At 49.3% G+C, this 23,048-nt stretch overlaps 1 long non-coding RNA gene across 1 annotated transcript in view; it reads left to right on the forward strand.

The window, feature by feature from the left end:
* The first annotated feature begins 5,905 nt into the window (after nt 1–5,905).
* Nucleotides 5,906–23,048, forward strand: part of LOC140409513 (uncharacterized) — a 162,360-nt gene continuing 145,217 nt past the window's right edge. Inside the window, exons 1-2 of the long non-coding RNA XR_011940367.1 lie at nt 5,906–5,975; nt 11,908–12,209. This is a non-coding gene — a long non-coding RNA (uncharacterized lncRNA). The remainder of the gene's footprint in view (nt 5,976–11,907; nt 12,210–23,048) is intronic.

Genomic DNA, 23,048 nt, shown 5'->3' on the forward strand with positions numbered 1-23,048 from the left:
GAATCGTGGTTTACTAAAGCTGTCAAAACACTTGTCAAGACGAAGAAGGAGGCTTATGTAAAGATGAGGTATGAAGGTTCAGTTCGGGTGCTCAAGAGTTACAAGTTAGCTAGGAAGGACCTAAAGAGAGAGCTAAGAAGAGCCAGGAGGGGACATGAGAAGTCTTTGGCAGGTAGGATCAAGGATATCCCTAAAGCTTTCTATAGATATGTCAGGAATAAACAAATGACCAGGGTAAGAGTAGGGCCAGTCAAGGACAGTAGTGGGAAGTTGTGCTTGGAGTCCGAGGAGATAGGAGAGGTGCTAAATGAATATTTTTCGTCAGTATTCACACAGGAAAAAGACAATGTTGTTGAGGAGAATACTGAGATTCAGGCTACTAGACTAGAAGGGCTTGAGGTTCATAAGGAGGAGGTATTAGCAATTCTGGAAAGTGTGAAAATAGATAAGTCCCATGGGCCAGATGGGATTTATCCTAGGATTCTCTGGGAAGCTAGGGAGGAGATTGCTGAGCCTTTGGCTTTGATCTTTAAGTCATCTTTGTCTACAGGAATAGTGCTAGAAGACTGGAGGATAGCAAATGTTGTCCCCTTGTTCAAGAAGGGGAGTAGAGACAACCCTGGTAACTATAGACCAGTGAGCCTTACTGCTGTTGTGGGCAAAATCTTGGAAAGGTTTATAAGAGATAGGATGTATAATCATCTGGAAAAGAATAATTTGATTAGAGATAGTCAACACGGTTTTGTGAAGGGTAGGTCGTCCTCACAAACCTTATTGAGTTCTTTGAGAAGGTGACCAAACAGGTGGATGAGCGTAAATCAGTTGAAGTGGTGTATATGGATTTCAGTAAAGCGTTTGATAAGGTTCCCCACGGTAGGCTACTGCAGAAAATACGGAAGCATGGGATTCAGGGAGATTTAGCAGTTTGGATCAGAAATTGGCGAGCTGGAAGAAGACAAAGGGTGGTGGTTGATGGGAAATGTTCAGACTGGAGTCCAGTTACTAGTGGTGTACCACAAGGATCTGTTTTGGGGCCACTGCTGTTTGTCATTTATAAATGACCTGGAGGAGGGCGTAGAAGGATGAGTGAGTAAATTTGTAGATGACACTAAAGTCGTTGGAGTTGTGGATAGTGCACAAGGATGTTACAAGTTACAGTGGGACATAGATAAGCTGCAATGCTGGGCTGAGAGGTGGCAAATGGAGTTTAATGCAGAAAAGTGTGAGGTGATTCATTTTGGAAGGAATAACAGGAAGACAGAGTACTGGGCTAATGGTAAGATTCTTGGCAGTGTGGATGACCAGAGAGATCTCGGTGTCCATGTACATAGATCCCTGAAAGCTGCCACCTAGGTTGAGAGGGTTGTTAAGAAGGCCTATGGTGTGTTAGCTTTTATTGGTAGAGGGATTGAGTTTCGGAGCCATCAGGTCATGTTGCAGCTGTACACAACTCTGGTGCGGCCGCATTTGGAGTATTGCGTGCAATTCCAGTCGCCGCATTATAGGAAGGATGTTGAAGCATTGGAAAGGGTGCAGAGGAGATTTACCAAAATGTTGCCTGGTATGGAGGGAAGATCTTATGAGAAAAGGCTGAGGGACTTGAGGCTGGTTTCATTAGAGAGAAGGTTAAGAGGTGACTTAATTGAGGCATACAAGATGATCAGAGGATTGGATAGGGTGGACAGTGAGAGCCTTTTTTCTCGGATGGTGATGTCTAGCACGAGGGGACATAGCTTTAAATTGAGGGGAGATAGATATAAGACAGATGTCAGAGGTAGGTTCTTTACTCAGAGAGTAGTAAGGACATCGAATGCCCTGCCTGCAACAGTAGTGGACTCGCCAACACTAAGGGCATTCAAATGGTCATTGGATAGACATATGGATGATAAGTCAATAGTGTAGATGGGCTTTAGAGTGGTTTCACAGGTTGCCGCAACATCGAGGGCCGAAGGGCCTGTACTGCGCTGTAATGTTCTATGTTCTAATGTTTTGAGTCTGTAAAAGGGCCATTAAGACTTGAAAGTTAACTCTTTCTCTCTCTATAGACCTGGTGATTTTATTCAGCATTTTCTGTTTTTTTAATTTTATTTTCTCATGTCTCAACGCACACTTCCCGCTCATTAAAATTCACTCCTGCATGAATAAAGAGTTTGTCCTCAAATCAAAATGTTCAGTTACATACGTTTGGACATACTATTAAAATCTCAGACCATACCTCAACAGTGGCTAGTGTTGCCAGTTTATTTTTCTACTTGGTATATTCTGTGGCTCTGTTCCAATTATGGCAATCAGTGAATTTGCCTTCTTTCTATGTTATCTATGTCCAAATGCTGAGCGTCGCCAGGTATCGAATGATACTACCACAAGTTTCAACCGTCTATCGATCAAAGAGCCAAACACCAGTTAGTTAGTTCAAGGTCAAGGGTACTTTATTTACACACAATTAGTTATGCAACATAAACACTACTAGTTAACTACACCTATCAACTAAGACAACCTGTACTTAACTTCAGGCACCCGGCTTAGGTCAGAAAACAGTGGCCGCTGTTCAATTCTGCATATTTCAGGTTCGAAGGAGTAACTGCTGCTCAGCTGGGCTCATCCGTCTGGTAGCGGGCGTTGAACTTGGACTCGCTTCTGGTGTTGCTGCAATTGGTGATGACCGTGACCGGGGCACCAAGGCCAAGAGGGAGCCAAGAGAGAGCGAACATATGGCGAACTCTTCTTCTTATACTCAGGGGGTTTTCGCACTCTTTTGGGCAGTCCTTCGATTTGGGCCTTACTAATTGGGTGATCCCTGATCACTCTGTTCAATTCCTTAGCCAATAAGTGGGCGGAGATCTGGATGGCTGGGCGTGTTCCAAGCGGTCACTGACCCCGTTGTTTGCATTTCCCTTGAACAGGGAGTGGCCCCGAAATGTCTGGGACTGTCCCGGTGGCTTGAGTACCCGTCCTTTGTTTTGGTGAAGATGGGCCATCCAATGTTAATCGGCCTGATTAACATGCTAATGGGCCGGAGTTTCGATACCGTCTGGACTTTTGCTGACAAATATGCATTTCAGGCTCTGAGCCTGCCTGATTCTTAGCTTGTCCATTCAGACTTCAACACCTCTCCAAAGCTTTTCCAAAAATGTCTCTCTTTGTTCCTTAGCTCCACCCAGCAATGGCATCATCTCCCCAAGGGGCAGTATAGTGGCACAGTGGTAAGCACTGTTGCCTCACAGCGCCTGGGATCCGGGTTCAATTCCAAACTCGGGTGACTGTCTGTGGGGAGTTTGTACATTCTCCCCCATGTCTGCGTCGGTTTCCTCCAGGTGCTCTGCTTTCCTCTCACAGTCCAAAGATGTAAAAACTAGGTGGATTGGACATGATAAATTGCACCTTAGGCTATGGTTATAGGAATAGGGTTGGGGATTGGGCCTAGGTAGGGTGGTCCCCGGCGCCCCTTCTGCAGCCAGTCCATCCCTCACACTCTTCTGACACAGCACTGAGGCAGCACCACGCCACCTGGGACACCCGAGGAGCAGTTAGTCCATCCAGGCCGAGTCGCCCTGTTCTGCCCGCTGCCCATCAGATGCGCCAGGGACAGGAAGGGGGAGTCTGAGACGCTGTGGTGTTCTGGCACCACCCCTGCAGAAGTCACCAGCGCGGGTCCCATCACCTCCTCCTCCGTCACGGTGCCCAACGGCCCCCAGGCTACTCCTTGGGATGGAGGTGCAAGCTGAGCTAATCCCTGAGGCTCCCTCGCCACCTCACGCTGCCAGCCCTGGAGGCCTGTGCCCATCTCAACCAGGGTCTCAATGCTCATGGCCAAGGAGCACCTCCCTCTGGGCCTGTGCCACATCAGCTAGTGACTCCGCCAGCTCCCTCTGGGCCTGTGCCACATCAGCCACTGACTGTGCCACCTCTCTCTGTTCCTGGCTCAGGTTAACCAGCACCCGGGCAATGCCGCTGATGCCCTCATCATGATCCGCTGTGACCTGGGCCACGCTCTGGAGCACCACTGCAATGTCCAGGTCGCCCCGATACTTGGCTGCCTTTGACAAGCCAGCCCTGTCCTAGGCCTCGGCCTCCACCCGCACGACACCCATGGCCGCTACCTTGGCCCCCAAGGTCTCCACCGCGGACGCCATCTGTGCGGTGTTGGCCTGGGTGGATCACATGGACGGCACCACAAACTGCTCCTACAGGCAGTTGGATTGCTCCAGCTGCACCTGCAGGCGCTGCACGGTTGCTGACACCCCCTCATGAAGTCCCGGTTCTGTGACTGCATCTCCACAATATATGGGACCTCCCTTTCCATAAGCCTGAAACCCATCTGGACGGCATCTAGTCCCTGGAGTCAGGCAGCCCTCCGACCGTCAGCCCCCTCGGGGGTTTCTACCTTCACCTGATGTACCACAGAATGCGTGTGCTGCACACCAGATTGTGCCCCAGGAGCCTCTTCACTAAGGTGCCCAACTGAAGTGAGTGTCTCCGGGTTAGTGGAGGGTGTTGGAGACAGCTGTGATGGGAAGTCAGTGTCATCTCCGGACTGTTGCTGCGGGGTGTCTCGGGCTGCGGTTTTAAGGCTCTCATCACTGTCTGTTTCCTCTTCCTCATGGCTATGCACTTGGAGTTGGGGGTGGGGTACACCAGAAAGGGCCCACCTCATCACCAGGTGATCCTGCAAGACACAAGACATGACGCATGATTGGATCGTGGGTTTGGGTGGTGGCTGGTAGTAGAGCGGGGTGTGGAGGAGCGTGTTGGGGGTTGGTTGGTGCAACAGGGTTGTAGGAGTGGTGTGTGGGTGGGTGGTGATGGAGTGGGGTGTTGGGGGGTGGGTGGTTGTGGAGGGAGGTTGTGGGATGGAGTTGCGTGGTGATGGAGGGGGTGTGGGCGTGGTGGTGTGGAGGTGGTGGTGGGGGTGGTGTGGCATTGTAGGTGGTGGAGAAGTGTATGGGGGTGTGTGTTGGGAGGGTTGCGGGGCTGGGTTGGTGGTGGGGGTGTTGACACACGTGCCATTGGGAACCGTAACTCAGTGAGGTCTCGTTTGCTCATCCCGATGCCGACTGTCATGATATTCAGGTAAACATCATAGCACATACATACTGATGGACAGATCAATGGACCAATCAACACACGCAACACGACAGCCAATCACAGGCAAGAGCATACACAGTACAAAACAGGGAACACGACACTTCCTGGGCACTCGATCAGGAGACGGCTCAGGGCACAGAGCTCGTTACAAGCCACTCAGACATCCACCATGTGCTGAGTGCCACTACAAGATAGAATTAGGAATAGGTCCACAGAATCAAGGGTCATGATCGAACCTCAGTAAACAGTTTACCACTGTAAATAGATGTTTGAAATAAAACTGCGTTGTACCATTCGCAACCGTGTTGGTTCATCTGTGCAGTAGAGTACCCAACACTTCACCGACCTCCGCCTCAGTGACTGCCCTCTCTCCGGGCCCACCAAACAGGCTCCGCTGCGCTGAAGGGCCGCAGGTCCGGCGGTCTCCCTTCGGTCTTTTCCCTCTCGCGGCGGTTATGGGCTGCCTTCTGCTGGGGGAGAGGGGGGGGGGGCAGAGACAGAAAGCACACAGTGTTACATATTTGGATGCATGCAGCACAGGGGGGTGGGCCTTCAGGACGTCACCAGAAGGCCCTCCCGCGATGCTCCACTCCCGGCGCGGGACACGTGTGCTCTGAGTTTTCATCAACCTCACATGGCGGCTGTGGACTATGTCCAGCGGCGCCACAGTCGGTGTCATAATATCCACGCATGTATATAATGAGATGCAGACAGGCAGTGATTGACACACAGGAGGACCAGTGAGCACACGGCACAGTGCAGCCAATCACCAGACAGGAGACTACCGCTATAAAGCCAGAGGGCACTAGGTTTCCCGCCCTCTCTGGACCCAGCCACCGAGACAGTCAGAGTCCACGAGCTAGCACAGTGCAAACATCATGCGGTAGCTGGTAAGTCTGGTCAGGCTAGTACAAGATCTCCAGTCAGTTCAGTATAGTGTCGACCCACAGTTAAATATGTATGTTAGTTCTATTGTTCAATAAAACATGTTCTACAGTGTTAGAGGTCTGTTACTCGCATCGCTGCATCAAGTGCAGTCCACACCGAACCGACCTGCACAACACATCAGTCGGGGGGGGGGAGCCGTTCCACTGGCCGGGGGGGGGCTTCGGCGGGGTCTGGGGGGACTGGTGGGGGTTGGTCCGGGGGTGGCGAGGGGGGTTACAGGGGGACACTATCTGGCATGCCGTGTCCGCGCGCAGCAGGCGCTATGTTGTACGGTGCGATCACTGCAGGTCATTGCCGTGCGCATGCGCACCCACGGACCCGGCAATTCTCTGGCCGTTTTTGTCGGGAACGCTGGCCGGGGGGTTTTACGTGGTACGGCTGCTAGCCCCCCACCGGGCAGAGCAACAGTGCGGGTGCGGCTACCAACATTTTCATCGGTAAAACTAGACACTTCCTCCAGACATAGCCTCAAAATCGGAGAATCCAGCCCCTAGTCTTTGAAACAGAGAGTCCTGTCCAAAGTTTCTACCTACACAGAAAGATTGTGCTGTTGTACAGTATATAGAGGGAAGTTTCAGTGAAAAGTAGGTGTTTTTAACGGCTGACGTTGAAGCAGGGGGAAAATGCAACAGACTAATCCTCCATACACTGCGCCTTCTTAACTTTTAAAATAGTTATTAGAAACATTTGTTCAGGATTGGAGCAAAAGGCAATTGAACTTGGAATGTTAGAGGTCATGAGCATCATGTGCAGCATTCCACAGTCAGGGAGGCAGATCAAAAGGTGAATATTTTACCAAAGTTCAAACATAACATAAACAAGAATTATAAACATTTATGTAGCTTATATCAAGTCGTTGAGATGCCCCCCAGGCACCAACAATGAATTACTTCAGCGTGCAATGTCCTTTGCATTTACCCCAGCAGCAGAGTAGCCTCTGTGAGCAGGACCACTGTGTGAGAGAGAGTCTTACTGCCAAGTTCTTGCGATAAGCTCTGCTCATGCACTCAGCCTGCCAGCCCTGTGTCATTTTTGCAGAGTACTTCATTTTTTAAAATTTGTTTGTTTTTTGGGCAACTTTTCACAATAAAAAATCAATTTAGTTTCTTTATCCCATTCTTAAAGTGACAACCACTACTGGGGTCACCACCCTTGCAGTATTGGCCTGGGTGCCATGCATTAGAGTCACAGATAGTTTACAGCATGGAAACAGTCCTTCGGCCCAGCTTGTCCATGCTGCCCAGTTTCTATCACTAAGCTAGTCCCACTTGCCAGCATTTAGCCCATATCCCTCTGTACCCACCCTGCCTATGTAACTGTCTAACTGCTTTTTAAAAGATAAAACCGTACCCGCCTCTACCACTGCCTCTGGCAGTCCGTTTCAGATGCTCACCACACTCTGTGTGAAGAAATTTCCCTTCTGTCTCTTTTGTATCTCTCCCCTCTCACCTTAAAACTATGCCCTCTAGTTTTAGACTCCTTGACCTTTGGGAAGAGATGTTGACTATCTACCTTATCTATGCTCCTCATTATTTTATAAAACTCTACAAGATCACCCCTAAGCCTCCTGTGCTCCAGGGAAAAAAGTCCCAGCCTATTCAGTTCTCCTTATAACTCAAACCATCAATCATTAATCCTTGTTAATCTCTTCTGCACTCTTTCTAGTTTAACAATATCTTCCTATAATACGGTGACCAGAACTGAACAGAGTATTCCATGTGTGGTCTTAGTAATATCTTGTACAACTTCAACAAGACGTCCCAACTCCCGTATTCAATATTCTGACCAATAAGACCTAGCATGATGAATGCCTTCTTCACCACCCTGTCCACCTGTGACTCCACCTTCAAGGAACAATGAACCTATACCCCTAGATCTCTTTGCTCTGAAACTCTCCCAACTCCCTGCCATTAACTGAGTAGGTCCTGCCCAGATTTGATCTACCAAAATGCATCACCTCACATTAGATCCTGTCCCTCAGAATCCCACTACAGAAGTAAGGCTGTAGTTCCCAGGCTTATCCCTACAATCCTTCTTAAACAAGGGCACAACATTTGCTATCCTCCAATATTCAGGCACCTCTCCTGTGGCTGTCGATGATTCAAATATCTCAGCTAGGGGGCCGGCAATTTCCTCCCTCGCCTCCCACAATGTATCCCTGGGATACATTTCATCAGGTCCTGGGGATGTATCCATCTTGATAAGGTTAGATAAGGCCTTTATCTGAATCCCCACGTGTGGTGGCTGGAAGTTGTCAGGTCCTTCTAGGCTGCGGCTCGTTCCTCAGGTAGCGATCGCGGGTCCTTGAACTTGGCTGGTCGATGTGCTGCAGTTGGTGGGGCAGAGGCCGGTCCCAAAAGAGACAGAATGTTGGTCGTGCAGTTCCTCTTATCCTCCGATCTTTCACGCTCTTTTGGGCGGTCCCAACTCGGGATCCAATGGATCGATAGGATTTCGATCATCTTAATCAATTCTGGCCAATTAGGGGCGGGTGCCTTGATAGCTGGGCAGATCCTAGTTGTTATTGTCCAAGGCACGTAGGCACTCCCAAATAAAGTGAATTGGCGCCCCCGAGTCTATTACCACTGCTATGTTTCAATCTGAGTCCCATTGTCCTGGGGAGATCGGTGATTGACCTTTAGCAGGTGCAAGTATCTGTGTAGGTCTGGTTTCCTCTGCACAACACACAGGGGCTGTGTATCATCTGTGTCCCAATCTGGCCACAATTCCCATTATCCTTTGCGGGTGGCCATTTTAGATGGCCACACATCCCTTGTGGATCCGCACATAGATGACCTTGTTTATCCTTAAGAGGCCCTACCCTCTCACTAGTCATTCTTTTGCCCTTTATGTATATGTAAAAGTTCTTTGGATTTTCCTTTGCATTATCTGCCAAGACAATCTCATGTCCCCTTTTTTGCCTTCCTGATTTATCTCTTAACTCTACTCCAACCAGCCCTAAATTTTCAAGGGATTCACTTGATCCCAGCTGCCTATGCATGTCATATGCCTCCTTCTTCCTTTTGACCATGGCCTCAATATCCCAAGTCATCCAGAGTTCCCTACTTCTACCAGCCTTACCCTTCACTCTAAGAGGAATGTATTCATCCTGAACGCTAGTTAACACCCTTTTGAAAGATTCCCACTTACCAGCTGTCCCCTAGCCTGTAAACAGGCACCCCCAATCAACTTTTTAAAGTTCCTGACTAATACCCTCGAAATTGACCTTGCCCCAATTTAGAATGTTAACTTTGGGGCCAGAACTATCATTCTCCATAGCTATCTTAAAACTAATGGAATTATGGTCACTGGTCCCAAAGTGATCCCTCACTAACACTTCCGTCATCTGCCCTTCCTTATTCCCCAGGAGGAGGTAAGGTTTTGACCCCTCTCTAGTTGGGCCATCCACATATTGAATGAGGAATTCTTCCTGAATACTCTTGACAAATTTCTCTCCATCTAACCGCTAGTGCTGTCCCAGTTAATGTTGGGAAAGTAAGTCCCCTACTATTACCATCCTATTTTTCCAGCAGCTATCTGTAATCTCCTTATATATTTCTTCTCAATTTCCCACTGACTATTTAGGGGCCTAAAGTACATTACTATTAAAGTGATCTCACCCTTCTTATTTTTCAGTTCTACCCATATAGACTCAGTGGGCGAACCCTCGGATATATCCTCTCTCTGTACTGCCATGATGTTGTCCCTAATCAAAAACGCAACTCCCCCTCCCCTCCTATCCCCTGGTCTAACTTTCCTATAGCATCTGTACCCCGGGACATTACAATCGAATCCCCTTCATTATACCATTCTTTTTCCTACCCTCCTGGGCAAAGAGCCAACCACGGTGCCATGAACCTGGCTACTGCTGCCTTTCCCTGGTGAGCCACCTCCCCCAACAGTATCCAAAATGATATAGCTGTTTTGGAGGGAGATGACCGCACGGCACTCCTGCACGGCCTTCCTACTCTTCCTCTGCCTGTTGGTCACACATTCCCTATCTCCCTCAGTTCTCTTTAACTGTGGTGTGACCAACTCACTAAATGGGCTATCCATGACTTCCTCAGCATCGTGGATGCTCCAAAGTGAGTCCATCCACAGCTGCAGAGCTGTTAAACGGCCTAACAGGAGCTGCAGCTGGACACACTCCTTGCACAATGAAGGAGCCAGGGACAGTGGATATGTCCCTGAACTCCGGCATTGCCGGAGCTAACATCTGCACCGGAAGGCTTTGAGACTCCTCCAGCTGGAATATCGCTGACTCCACCTCTTGAATGTTGCGGTTTTATCCTATCATTTGCATCAGCTCTGGGAGAACCCTGTCTAGAGTCTAACATCTGGCTGGAAGCCAGCCGAGTCCTGGGATCCAGCAGACCTCCAGCTCCTGAGTCCCTTGAATGTTACTGCCTCCACCTGATGTGCATCAGCAGCTGTGTGGTACTCACCAGATTGTGCCCCAGTGGCCTGTCCACTAATGTTGCGCACCGCAGTGTGTATCTCTCCGCTGGTGAAAGGTGAGGGTGATAGCTGTGGGGCATCAATGGTGGTCTCCTCAGAGCTCTCCTCCGAGGTGGTCTCTTGGATGGCGGGGGTGTGGTACGACTCCAGATGGCACGGCCTCATCAGATGAAGATCCTGCTAGACAATGGCCATGAGAGGGAAGGATCATTTTGTGAGACATCAACAACTCACTTGTCACAGGTCACCTAGGTGAAGGGGCAGTGGATCCTCACCTCTCTGCAGCAGGCCACCCTCGCTGTTGGTAACTGCAGTCTCGTCGGACAACCCCGCAATCTCCAGGGCCCATTGCACATAGGGAGTGAGGACTCGGATCCCTGGCATCACCCCACCCCGTCTTGACTCTTTCCCGTTTATTATGGGCTATCTTCTCCTGTGGGGACAAAGAGAGGGCATTGTGAGTCGCAGGCTTGATGGGTCAGGTGGGTTTATGGTAGGTGGCATGTGTGGGAACTGCAACATGAAGGGGTTGTGATGGTGAGTGCCAGGGGATTCTGAGGAACAATTTGAAGATTGGATATTAGGAGAGTGCAAGCCGTCAGCCAGTGGATTGGGGCGGGTGGTTGGGGAATTGAAAGGTGGCAGGCGGGACTGATGCCATGAGAGAGGTGGTAACTTACCCTTGCCGTTTGTAGGAGGTCATTGGTCTTCTTCGTACATTAGACGGCAGTCCTCCTGGTCAAGCTGTCCGCAGACATTGCAGCTGCCATTGCCTCCCAGGTGGCATTGCTGACCGTGCTGCTGGTTCTCTCACTCCCTCGGAGGAACAGGGTGCCCCACCTCTTGTCCACAATGTCGAGAAACCTGGCCAGGTCGACATCCTCAAAGTGAGGAGCAGGTCTCCGCGCTGCCATCCCCGTGTCTTGACTAGGAGTGAGCGTTGAGTGAATGCTTAAAAGCAGCTCCCCTTGTTCGCAGCGAGCAGCTGAGGTAGACGGCGAGGGGGTCAGGCATGGAGAGATTCATGTGGAGGCTCTAAGTGCAGGTAAATACAGGTCGCGACCTCGCCATCACAGATCCCCCTTTCAGACCACCCTGTCAAACTCGCCCAAAATGACACCACATAATATTTTAGGTGAATTGCCCCCTTGATCTTAGCCAAAAGGCCTAGAAGCAATAAGAACAGGTATTACACTTCAACAGCCTCATTGTGCCCAACCTGGTTCTAGGACGAAGCCGTTGAATCTTGTGAGAGGCCTGGATAGAGATTCGCAACCTCAAAATATCTCGTGAGTTTCAAGGGAATTTTGCGGCCCATCACAATCCACATCTCGCTCTCGCTGGGCGAGATCCAGGTGTACATATTTTAAAAAGTCATTAAGCTTATTTAAAAATGTGTTCACCCTATTCTTCTAGGGCCTGGAATTCAACAGCCTCACCAGTGAGACCACAACCGGCTGTCGATGGGCACTGGTTCACAAAGTCGTGAACCAGTCGTGATGCCCTCAAAGCCTCCTTGAAAAAGTGCAACATCCCCACTGACACCTGGCAAAGACTGGCCCAAGACTGCATGAAGTGGAGGAAAAGCATCCGGGAAGGAGCTGAACACCTGAAGTTTCATCGCTGAGAACAAACTGAAACCAAGTGTCGACAGCAACGCGGGCACCCACCCACCCGTTCCTCCAACCATTGTCTGCTCCGTATCTGTCAGAGACTGTGTAAGTCACGCATTGGACTCCTCACTCACCTGAAACTCATTTTTAGTGTAGGAGCAAGGCATCTTCGACCCCAAGGGACTGCGTAAGCAAGAGAAGAATTGGCACCACAATTGATCCTGGAGTTAGGAAGGGGAGAACTGGTAGAGGTGCCCATGTGGCTGGCAGGTGAGGACAATATTCTTGGAAAATGTACTAGAGGTCGACTGCCATCTTTGCAGCTGTAGCACAGGAACCAGTCAATACATCCATGAGATGGGGGGAGAAGGGGCCAGGGATTGTGCACCCTAGTAGCGGAAGTGTTTAGAATGTTTGGCAGCTGTAGTTACATTGTGTGTTATGTCCTCCTCTGTGTTATTTATCAATGTACCCAAGCACCAGGCCTTCCCCAGCATGCCAAAATGAGATAACTGTATAGCCGTCAGGCTGCACAGACCTGTCATCGGTACACAGAATGATAAAACACGGAAGGAGGTTCTCCTGCCCATTGTTTCCTTTGACATCTCATTGAAAGATCTTTCCATTTAATTCCCCCTCACCACCCCAACCTTGGGGAGGCCCTCAGGAAACCCCCCCCTCGCCGCTCCCTACTTGGCAAGGCCCTCCCCGGGCCCAACCTCTGGCACCTGGGAACCTTGGCACTGCCAGCCTGGCAGTTCCTCGGGAACCAGGGATATACCACCCAGAAACCCTGGCAGTGCCAGACTGGAACTGCCAGGGTGGCACTGCCAGTGTGCCAGGTTGGCAGTGTTAAGGTGCCAACGTCAGAGTGGGACAGCCCTGTCACGACCATCCAGGAGCCTCTAATGGGAGACCTCCCTCCAGGTGCCATTATGACTGGTCCACTTTTGTGTGGATCAGTACTAAACGGTGCCTTGGTGAGGTCTTGGAGAAACGGCCGCTGATTACCGGTCACCTGATGAATTCGATGTTCGGGTATTTAAGTGAGCCACCCCAACGAGGGCGGGAACCAGATCGTGCCGGGCGGAGCGAGTCGGGTGACTCGCGATTGGCCGGACATGGAGCCCGATTTGGGGCTCGTACACGGCTCACCCGCTGTGCCCGAATCCACTCCGAGCCCAACCGGGCCGCTGAATCATGCTGTATGGGCTGAATCTTCTGCCCCTCCTCTACCTGCTCTCTGAAGTTGGGAATGGAGGTGAAGGTGGGATGGGTCCTTCAAAATATTTTGTTGAATCTCGCGCGACGTTTCGAGGATCGACATTCAGCAGCTTCGCCTCAACACCAAATTGGGCATGATAAGGCCACTGAATCAAGGCCCTAAACCCAGTAATATTTACCTCCAAACTATCGTCGTGGTTAGCGCAGTTGTTAGCATTGCTGCCTAAGGCGCTGAGAATCTGGGTTCGATCCCGGCCCCGGGTCACTGTCTGTGTGGAGTTTGCACATTCTCCCCGTGTTTGCGTGGGTTTCACCCCCACAACCCAAAGATATGCAGTTTAGGTGGATTGGTCACGCTAAATTGTCCCTTAATTTAAAAAAAAACTATCATCGAAATTGTCGCAAAAACCCATCTGGTTCACTAATGTCCTTTAATGAAGGAAATCGGCTGTCCTTACCTGGTCTGGCCTTCATGTGACTCCAGATCCACAGCAACATGGTGGATTCTCAATTGCCCTTTGAAATGGCCAAGTAAACCGCTCAGTTCAAGGGTAATTCAGGATGGGCAACATATCCTGGCCTAGCCAGTGACACCCACATCCCATCAAAGAGTAAAGAAAAGCCTGTTCTTTCATAAGCTGATCAGCTGATTGTTGGCAGATAAAGAGTCGGATCCAGTCATGGCTGTCTCAGAGCATCACCCTGGCCCCATAAGAAAGTTGGCCCACTGAAGGACAGGCGAGGGAATCTATGTGTGGAGCCAGAGGAAATGGGCGACGTACTAAATGAATACTTTGCATCAGTATTCACCAAAAAGAAGGAATTGGTGGATGTTGAGTCTGGAGAAGGGTGTGTAGATAGCCTGGGTCACATTGAGATCCAAAAAGACGAGGTGTTGGGCGTCTTGAAAAATATTAAGGTAGATAAGTCCCCAGGGTCTGATGGGATCTACCCCAGAATACTGAAGGAGGCTAGAGAGGAAATTGCTGAGGCCTTGACAGAAATCGTTGGATCCTCACTGTCTGCAGGTGATGTCCCGGAGGACTGGAGAATAGCCAATGTTGTTCCTTTGTTTAAGAAGGGTAGCAAGGATAATCCAGTGAACTACTGGCCGGTGAGCCTTACGTCAGTGGTAGGGAAATTACTGGAGAGAATTCTTCGAGACAGGATCTACTCCCATTTGGAAGCAAATGGACGTATTTGCAAGAGGCTGCATAGTTTTGTGAAGGGGAGGTCGTGTCTCACTAACTTGATAGAGTTTTTCGAGGAGGTCACAAAGATGATTGATGCAGGTAGGGCAGTGGATGTTGTCTATATGGACTTCAGTAAGGCCTTTGACAAGGTCCCTCATGGCAGACTGGTACAAAAGGTGAAGTCACACGGGATCAGGGGTGAGCTAGCAAGATGGATACAGAACTGGCTAGGTCATAGAAGGCAGAGAGTAGCAATGGAAGGGTGCTTTTCTGATTGGAGGGCTGTGACCAGTGGTGTTCCGCAGGGATCAGTGCTGGGTGCTCAACATTCATGCTTTAACCAGGCAAGCCTTGGCATCAGGGGGCAGGAGAGCAGCCACCTGCCCAGAAGGAAGCTTCCAGCTGGCAATGGGGACACGACTGTGACCCATTGTGGATGAGGGACAACACCCTTGGCAGAAAAGGCAGTACCCTAGCAATCAGGAGGACATGGGAGAGGAAAGAGAGGCAGGAAGGCAATAAAGGCCAAATCCTCAACAAAAAATCGACTGTTGAAGACAATCCTCAATAAGGGATCTACTGCTGAAGGATCCACTACCTGGAAATGACCAATGCCCAGTGCCCCAGGAGACTGTGACTCTCTCAACATCAGTGACCTTGTTGCTGATAACATTGCACCTCATGGCACCGATCGTTATGCCCTGCCATTAGCTGTCAAAGTTACTGCGGCCTTGAACCTCTTCACTCTGGCTCCTTCCAAGGATCAGCTATGGACCTTAGTGACAGCACAAAAACGGCTGCATATCAACAACAACTTATATTTTGATAGCACCTTTAACGTAATGAAACATACTTCACAGGAGCATTCTAAAATGAGACGCATTAGGAGGCATTAGATCAGATGACCAGAGGTAGGTTTTAAAAAGTGCCTCAATGGAAGAAAGTGAGGTAGAGGGGCAGAATGGTGTAGGAAGGCGATTCCAGGGCTTGAAGGTATGGCCATTAATGGTGGAGCAATTGTATTGAGGACTGCACAAGAGGTCAGAATTAGAGGAGTGCAGCTATCTCAGAGTATTGCGGAGTTGGAGGAGCTTACAAAGACAGGGAAGGGCAAGGCCCTGGTGGGACTTAAAAGCAACGTCACTGCACCCACAGGTCAGACTGCACACTTGGACAGAGCTGGGCAGTGCATACATTTAGTAACAGACACAGCCCTACAGGGACAGAGGACTTTGGGTTTTGCTGCTATCGTTGGATTCGCCCAAAGGCAGCGCATCATCTACTGCACCCACCAGACTATGAAGGCACTCAGTGAGTGGCCAATCAGATTCATCAGCATGGGGGGCTTCCAGTACCTCGACTTTCAGCTGGTCTGTGACCACAACAATAATAAAAGCAAAATACTGCAGATGCTGGAGATCTGAAATTGACAGAAAGTGCTGGAAAAACTCAGCAGCACTGGCAGCATCTGTGGAGGCAGGAACAGGGTTAGCGTTTTGAGTTTGTATGACTCATCCTCTGAGCTGAAGAGGGGTAGAAATGTCTTGAGTTTGAGTTTTCTGCTGTTGAAAAAGGGAGTGTGAGAGTCAGGAAGGTCAGCGATAGGTTAGAGAGGGTGAGATATTAAATACGAACTATGTCTTGGAGCACAAGAAAGAGGGAGCGGTAATGGTGGAAGTAAAGAAACAAAAGATGGTCCACAGTAGGTGCTCACATCAGAATAAAGGTCAGCTCTGCCTGAAAGAAAAAGTACAAAAACAAGGTACGAACTGGCACTTGGGGGAAATAAATCAAAATGGAGGACAGAGTTCATTCTTAAGGTCGGAGGATGAGGTTCTGTTCCTCCAGCTTGTATTGGGCTTCACTGGAACATTGTAGCAGGTCGAGAACAGAAATGAGAGCAAGGTGGTGAATTGAAATGGCAACGGCTGGAAGGTGAGGGTCAGATGTGCGACCTATCATAGGTTATCATAGAATTTACAGTGCCGAAGGAGGCCATTCGGCCCATTGAGTCTGCACCGGCTCTTGAAAAGAGCACCCTACCTAAGGTCAACACCTCCAGCCAACACTAAGGGCAATTATGGACACTAAGGGCAATTTATCATAGCCAATCCACCTAACCTGCACATCTGAGCAGAGGTGTTCCACAAAATGATTATTTCCACCTGCATTTCCACCATGAGCACCATATACAGTAGACTGAATTGTAAAACGTACAAGAGCTACAAGTAAAAGAAAACAAAGAGCTTCTTCTATGTGCACACTCACTTTCTGAGCAGCTTTTGTGATTTCTTCATCTTCCATCAGTCCTGGTGCCTCAGAGCTTCAATCCAATCCTAAGGTTCCTCGGAGACAAGGCATGTCCTGTGAAAGCAGGTCTACTTATCCCAGTGAGGGATTCTGGGCAGTGGCACAGAGGTGATACAACCAATGCCATCTGCTCACTAGGACAACCACAGGAAAGATCATTGGGCTTTACAAAGTGGTTGGACTGGTTGGGTGAGACCTTACCATGCCCTGTTACAAGGGTCTCAGTCATTGTGGTGGTCTGCAGCGTTCCCAGTATATATAAGGGTTTCTCAATATAGTCCACAAACTATCACTCACTCATCACTTTCATTGTTCTAAGACATGTCTTGTTGCAGTCCACAAATCGGCTTCCAATATTCAAAAAGAAGAGTTTCTCAATGATTTAATAGCCTATCACAGCCTTGGATGCCTCAAGAGGCACTATGTTCCTCCCTAGATCCCGCTCTATATATTCCAAGACAGAGAGATGTCAAATTTGGAAATCTTGAACGTATGAGCCAGCGACGCGTTAAGCAAATGCCCAAAATTGTCCCGGGCAGTGAATAGAACATTTTTGTTATATAGAAAAGGAGGGTTTATTGGTATTGTTTGTGTGGAAAAGATTTGCTTGATTCTGGGCCCTCACTCGGCACAGGTCCCAGTGTTCTGCACCTTGGGCATCCCTCTCTCCTGGGCCTTGGCAGGTTAGAGAGGAGGAGGAAGGGGATGAAGAGGGAGATGATTTTAAACAGAGACGTGTCCCTACATTGACTTTTACTGAGGTTTATTTGCAATGCTAACGTCCTGCTGCCCTATATCATCCTGGCTAGGAAGATGATATCCCTCCTTTCCCTCACAACCTCCAGCATTAGATCCAGGTTTTGTCAATGAATTGAAGGCCTGCCCTGCCCTGGGTGTGACATCTCACTTCTCTCTGGTGCACTGGTACTTTGGCACAAACTGCAGATCTTGCCCTCAGGACAAGCAGCAGCCTCAGTGATGGCTGTTATAGGAGTCTAAATCATTCCACACTTTGCCTGACCTGCTTCCGATCCCACTCTTACTGGCTCTATCTAAGTGGGCAGGAAAACCCATCTGAAAACCTGAACTTTAATCAGCTTCCCCACGGAGGTGCTGGCTTCTGGCCCAAAAAAAGAAATGATGTGGAGATGCCGGCGTTGGACTGGGGTGAGCACAGTAAGAAGTCTTACAACACCAGGTTAAAGTCCAACAGGTTTGTTTCGATGTCACTAGCTTTCGGAGCGCTGCTCCTTCCTCAGGTGAATGAAGAGGTATGTTCCTCTTCATTCAGAGGTATGTTCCTCTTCAAAAAAAGAAAGACCAGGCTTCTGTTTCCTCTCTTTGGTGAAAATTCAGCTGTATGCCTGCACTTATAAAGCCAAGGATCCTTGTACAACTTCTTTAAACAACCTTCTCCACTTATTGTGTCACCTTCACTGGTTTGTATATGTAGATCTCCAGGTCTCCCTATCCCTGCACTTCCCTCTCAAACTATACTATTTAGCTGAGATTGCCTTTCCTTGTTCTTCCTACCAAAGACAATTACTTCATCTTTCTCTCTGGTAAATCTCACTTGTCACCCATCTGCCCATTTCACCAGTCTGTCGACATCCTCCTGAAATCTGTTACTAGCCTCCTCACTATTTATTACAATTGCGCGTTTCCTGTCATCTGCAATCTTTGAAATTATGCTCCTCATACACAAGTCCAGATCATTAATCTAAATCAAAAAGAGCAGTAGCCCTAATTGTCCCTGTGGGACACAGCTGCACATTTCCATCCCATCTGAAAATCAACCACTTCTCACTGCTCCAGAGCCAATTTTATATTTCAGTAGCTATTGCCCTTTTATTCCCATGGGCTTCAGGTTTATTCATGAGTCCATTATGGCATTTTGTCAGACATCTTTTGAAAGTCCTTGTACAAAATACCGATTCCTCTACCTTCAAATACACCTTCTGTTACTTCATCAAAAAACTCAATCAAGTTAGTCAAATATGATTTGTGTTTAACATATCTGTGCTGGAAACAATTATTTTGCCAAATGTTGATTAATTTTGTCCTGAATTATTATCTCTAAATGTTTATCCACTATGAATGTTAGGCTGACTGGCCCATAGCTGCTGAGATTATGCCTATCCCCTTTCATGAACAAGAGTGTAATGCTCCAGCAGTGAAATAAAATGATGCTGGCATAGTTCCACAGGACCATAGGCTGCTTTCCCCTTTGAAGGGGAGAGCTGACTGGTGGTGATTTAATCTGAGGATCACCACACCTCAGGCAAGGACCAAGGCAGAGCAGCCTTCATAAATAACCTCAGCTGGTGCAGGAATTGAACCTGTGCTGTTGGCATTGCTGTGCATCAAGAACCAGCTGTTCAACCAACTGAGCTAACCGTACAAGGGTCCCTGATGTTGTGTTTGCTTGGACGCAGTGCTTATGAGTACCACTGAGTGTATAGGTTTATGTGATTCCACAGACTTATTGGTACATTGCCAACCGATCGCACTGTGCTAGTCCATATGTGACTGGAAGAGAGTGCCTCCTAACAACGCTCTGCCATCTATTTGAGAAAAGGGCACCTTGGAGATGTCAGAATTCTTCTGTCATATCTGTAACTATTCTCCATGTGAGGTGAACTCAGTCATGGCAGCAACTTAGAATTCTATTACAAGATCTCCATAGCAACAATATGAGAATTTATGATCATTACCCTACTGTGCTTAGAAGCTGTGTTAATGAGGTTTCCACTGATGGTGCTACTGGTGTCAGCATCTGCTCAGGGACAAATTGCAGACAAACTGTAGGAGATTATTCATGTTCAAGAGTACAGTGCATATCAGGGCAATGGGCCCTTCGAACTACAAAGGCCAATATCCAATGTCATAGCCAAGGAATCAAGTTACAGCTCAATTCCGCTTCTTCTGTTGTCCTGAGGGTTGCTATTGGTCTGTATCCCCATATAAATTAACAGGGACATTCAGCGAGGTGGACCGCTACTGACCACCGCTGCTGCTTACCTTCCTGACCAAAGGTAAGCCCTCACCCTCATCAATGTGTGCCTCTTTCTGTCTGTGGATTTGTGCTGATGTCTGCTTCATGTGATGATGGTGCTCAGGAGTGTGACACGCTTAGGGTGCTCCGTGCTGAGAGTGGGCGGGACATTACGAGTACAGAGCACATCCTCAGTTTTGTATTGTATTACAATTTAACAAATGGAAATCACACAAGATTCGATACTATGAATTCTTTCTGGTATTCCAATCGCCACGGACAGTCCCTTCCAGAATGTTCCTGCCAAACAAGGGTCCATCACACTTATTTCTTCCAAGCATGTGAGAGTTTTAATGTGAACCAAGTGAGAATGTCCTTTACAGCCCAAGAAATTCCTCCTTTAGCCCAATAAATTCCTTCTCAGTAATTTCATTCTCTCCAAATGACATAGAATCATAGAATGGTTACAGCACAGAAAAACTCTTTTGGCCTGTTGAATCTGCACTGGCTCTGTGAAGCTCAAATACTCAGTGTGTCAAGTCTCACTCATGCTTAAAGAAAGTAACTGTTACAAATCACGAGTCAGCTTCAAACCATTGAACAACCAGTCCATAGGCAGTTCAAATCTTGTCTTACAGGCCTGATCTGTGTAATGGAACTTGCTGAGCCCGATTTCTGACACCCAACATAATACATGATTAAAATTTTCCTCGTCAGTGCAACATTCCTTTGCACGTAGGAGTTGCAATGGTGCAAAGGCGGCTGAGAGTCAAACAAATGGCCTCACCTTACCTGAGGTCAGCTCATTTAAACTGTTGTGCTTCAAGAGTTCTAGGGTTGTGATCTATTACTGAACGGTAAGGTGAACAGTGGTTTTGGTGGACGTCCGGTGGCGGCCATGTGAGGGGTCACACATTTGGCAGCTCCCGCTCGAGGCTGTTTTATTGGACCTTTTCCCCATTTATCGGGTGGATGTTTTGTAGGAAAAAGGTGTCGGGGTGGCTGGAGAAAGGTTTGACTCCACTGGTGGGGTTGGTGGATGGATCCACGGACCAGAAGTGGGTCGAGAAGAAGAGCAGTTGGAGCAAGAGAATCTTTGTGCGACACAGGTTAAGATGGCTGGGGGGTAAAGGGTCTGCCCTGCCTGCCCAATGGTCAACAGACCAACCGGTGGACTTTTTAAATGAAAGCCAACAGAGGAGGAAGGCCCAGGAGGACCTAGTCAAGGAGGTGGAACCTTTAAAAGTGGAATTGACCATCCCAGGGCCAGGCTATTTGGAAAGTGGAGGAGACGGTGGAGCGAGCACGAGGATCGGCTGGCCATGTTGGCGGCCGAAATAGGTGTGATGCAGGGGACTCAGGCGTGGTTAAAGTAGAAGGTGGAAGACTTGGAAAATCGCTCCCGGAGGCAGAACCTAAGAATGATGGGGATGCCTGAAAGCATCGAGGGAGCAATCACTGGCACGCATGTAGCCTAGATGTTGGCGAGGTTGATGGGGGAGGGGGGCCTTTGATCGGCCCCTGGAGGTTGCGCGAGTGCACAGGGGGCTGATGAGGAAGCCGCAGGGGAGGAGGGCAGGGTGTCCTTCGACCAGGTTGGTCACATGGAACGTGAGGGTGCTGAATTGGCCAGTTAAACGGTCATGGGTTTTCACACACCTGAGGAGCTTGAAGGCGGACGTGGCCTTTTTACAAAAAACACATTTGAAGATCAGGGATCAGGCAAGGAAAGGATGGGTAAAGCAAGTCTTCCATTCAGGATTAGACATGAAGACTTTGAGGATGGCAGTGCTGGTAAATAAATGGGTGGCATTTGAGGTGGGGAATATATAGCTGATTCAGTGGGAAGTTTGTGATGGTGAGTGGGAGTTGGAGGGGATGTCAGTACTCACACCGGCTGATTAATATTAGGTGGAGAGGGGGGGGACACACTTTAACACGGTCATTGATCCAGGGTTAGACCAGTCGAGCCTGAAGTCGGGGAGGGTGTCGGTGTTGTTGAACGAGCTGAAGGGATTCTGGAGTTTTAGGTGGCCGAAGGCGAAGGAGTTTTCGTACTTCTCCCATGTGCACAGGGTGGACTCTCGGATTGATTTTTTTGCGGTGGGTAAGACGTTATTGGCGGGGGTGGACAACTCGGGAACAGGCACCGCATTGGGTGGACCTGAAAGTGGATCTGGGCAGGGGGGCCCAGCGCCCACAGTGGAGGCTGGAATGTAGGTGATTAATCTCCCCATGGAACTCATGGTATATGAGGAGGCCCAACCAGCTGGGGCTCATAAGAATCCAGTGTAAAGGATGGCCCGGACAGGGACCGGCCTGTTGGTTGTCCCAACGGGACTGTATCTGTAAATATATTCGCTGCCTTGGGCAGACTTTTTGTGTCCTTGATTAAAACCAATGTTCACCTTTTTAAAAAAATAGTTTTTATTAAGGCATTTATATATATATATATATACATCAAACACAACCAAAACCAAAAAGAGAACAGGAAATCTCATAACAAGTAAATAACCAACACCCCCGCACCTCACCCTTCCAGCCATAACCCCCACCCCACCCACTCTGCCTCCTTTTTAACCCCTAGGTTTACTCACCCCCCCCCCCGGTGATCGGTAGGTTCTGGAAAACAAATAAGAGCCTCGGGAGTACCGTCATTTTCATGGTCTGCACCTGCCCCGCCAGTGACAACAGGAACACATCCCACCTCTTAAAGTCCCCCTTCATCTGCTCCACCAACTGGGCCAAATTCAATTTATGTTGTTGTTCCCTTCCCAGCGCTACCTGGATGCCCAAATACCCAAAGCTCGCCCCCACCACTTTAAACGGCAGCTCGCCCAACCTCCTCTCCTGCCCCCTTGTCTCGATTGGAAAGACCTCGGGCGCGATTCTCCCAGCCCCGCGCCGGAGAATCGTTGCAACTGCGCCACGCCTCCCCGACGCCGGCACGCGATTCTCCGAGGTGCGGCGAATCGGCGCTATTTGCGCTAGCGCGTTTGGTGCGGTCGCGGGCCGCTGTACGAGGCCAGGCCGCCGATTCTCCTGCCCGGATGGGCCGCGCGGCCGCGCAATAGAAGCAGAGTCCCGCCGGCGCCGTCCACACCTGGTCGCTGCCGGCGGGAACTCTGCGCGAAGGGTCGGGGGGCGACCGGTGGGGGTGGGAGGGGGGCTCCATCCCCGGGGGGACCTCCGATGGGCTCTGGCCCTCTTGGCCCATGATGT

This window comes from Scyliorhinus torazame, chromosome 3 (genome assembly GCF_047496885.1).
Source record: "Scyliorhinus torazame isolate Kashiwa2021f chromosome 3, sScyTor2.1, whole genome shotgun sequence".
In the NCBI taxonomy this organism is placed as follows: domain Eukaryota; kingdom Metazoa; phylum Chordata; class Chondrichthyes; order Carcharhiniformes; family Scyliorhinidae; genus Scyliorhinus; species Scyliorhinus torazame.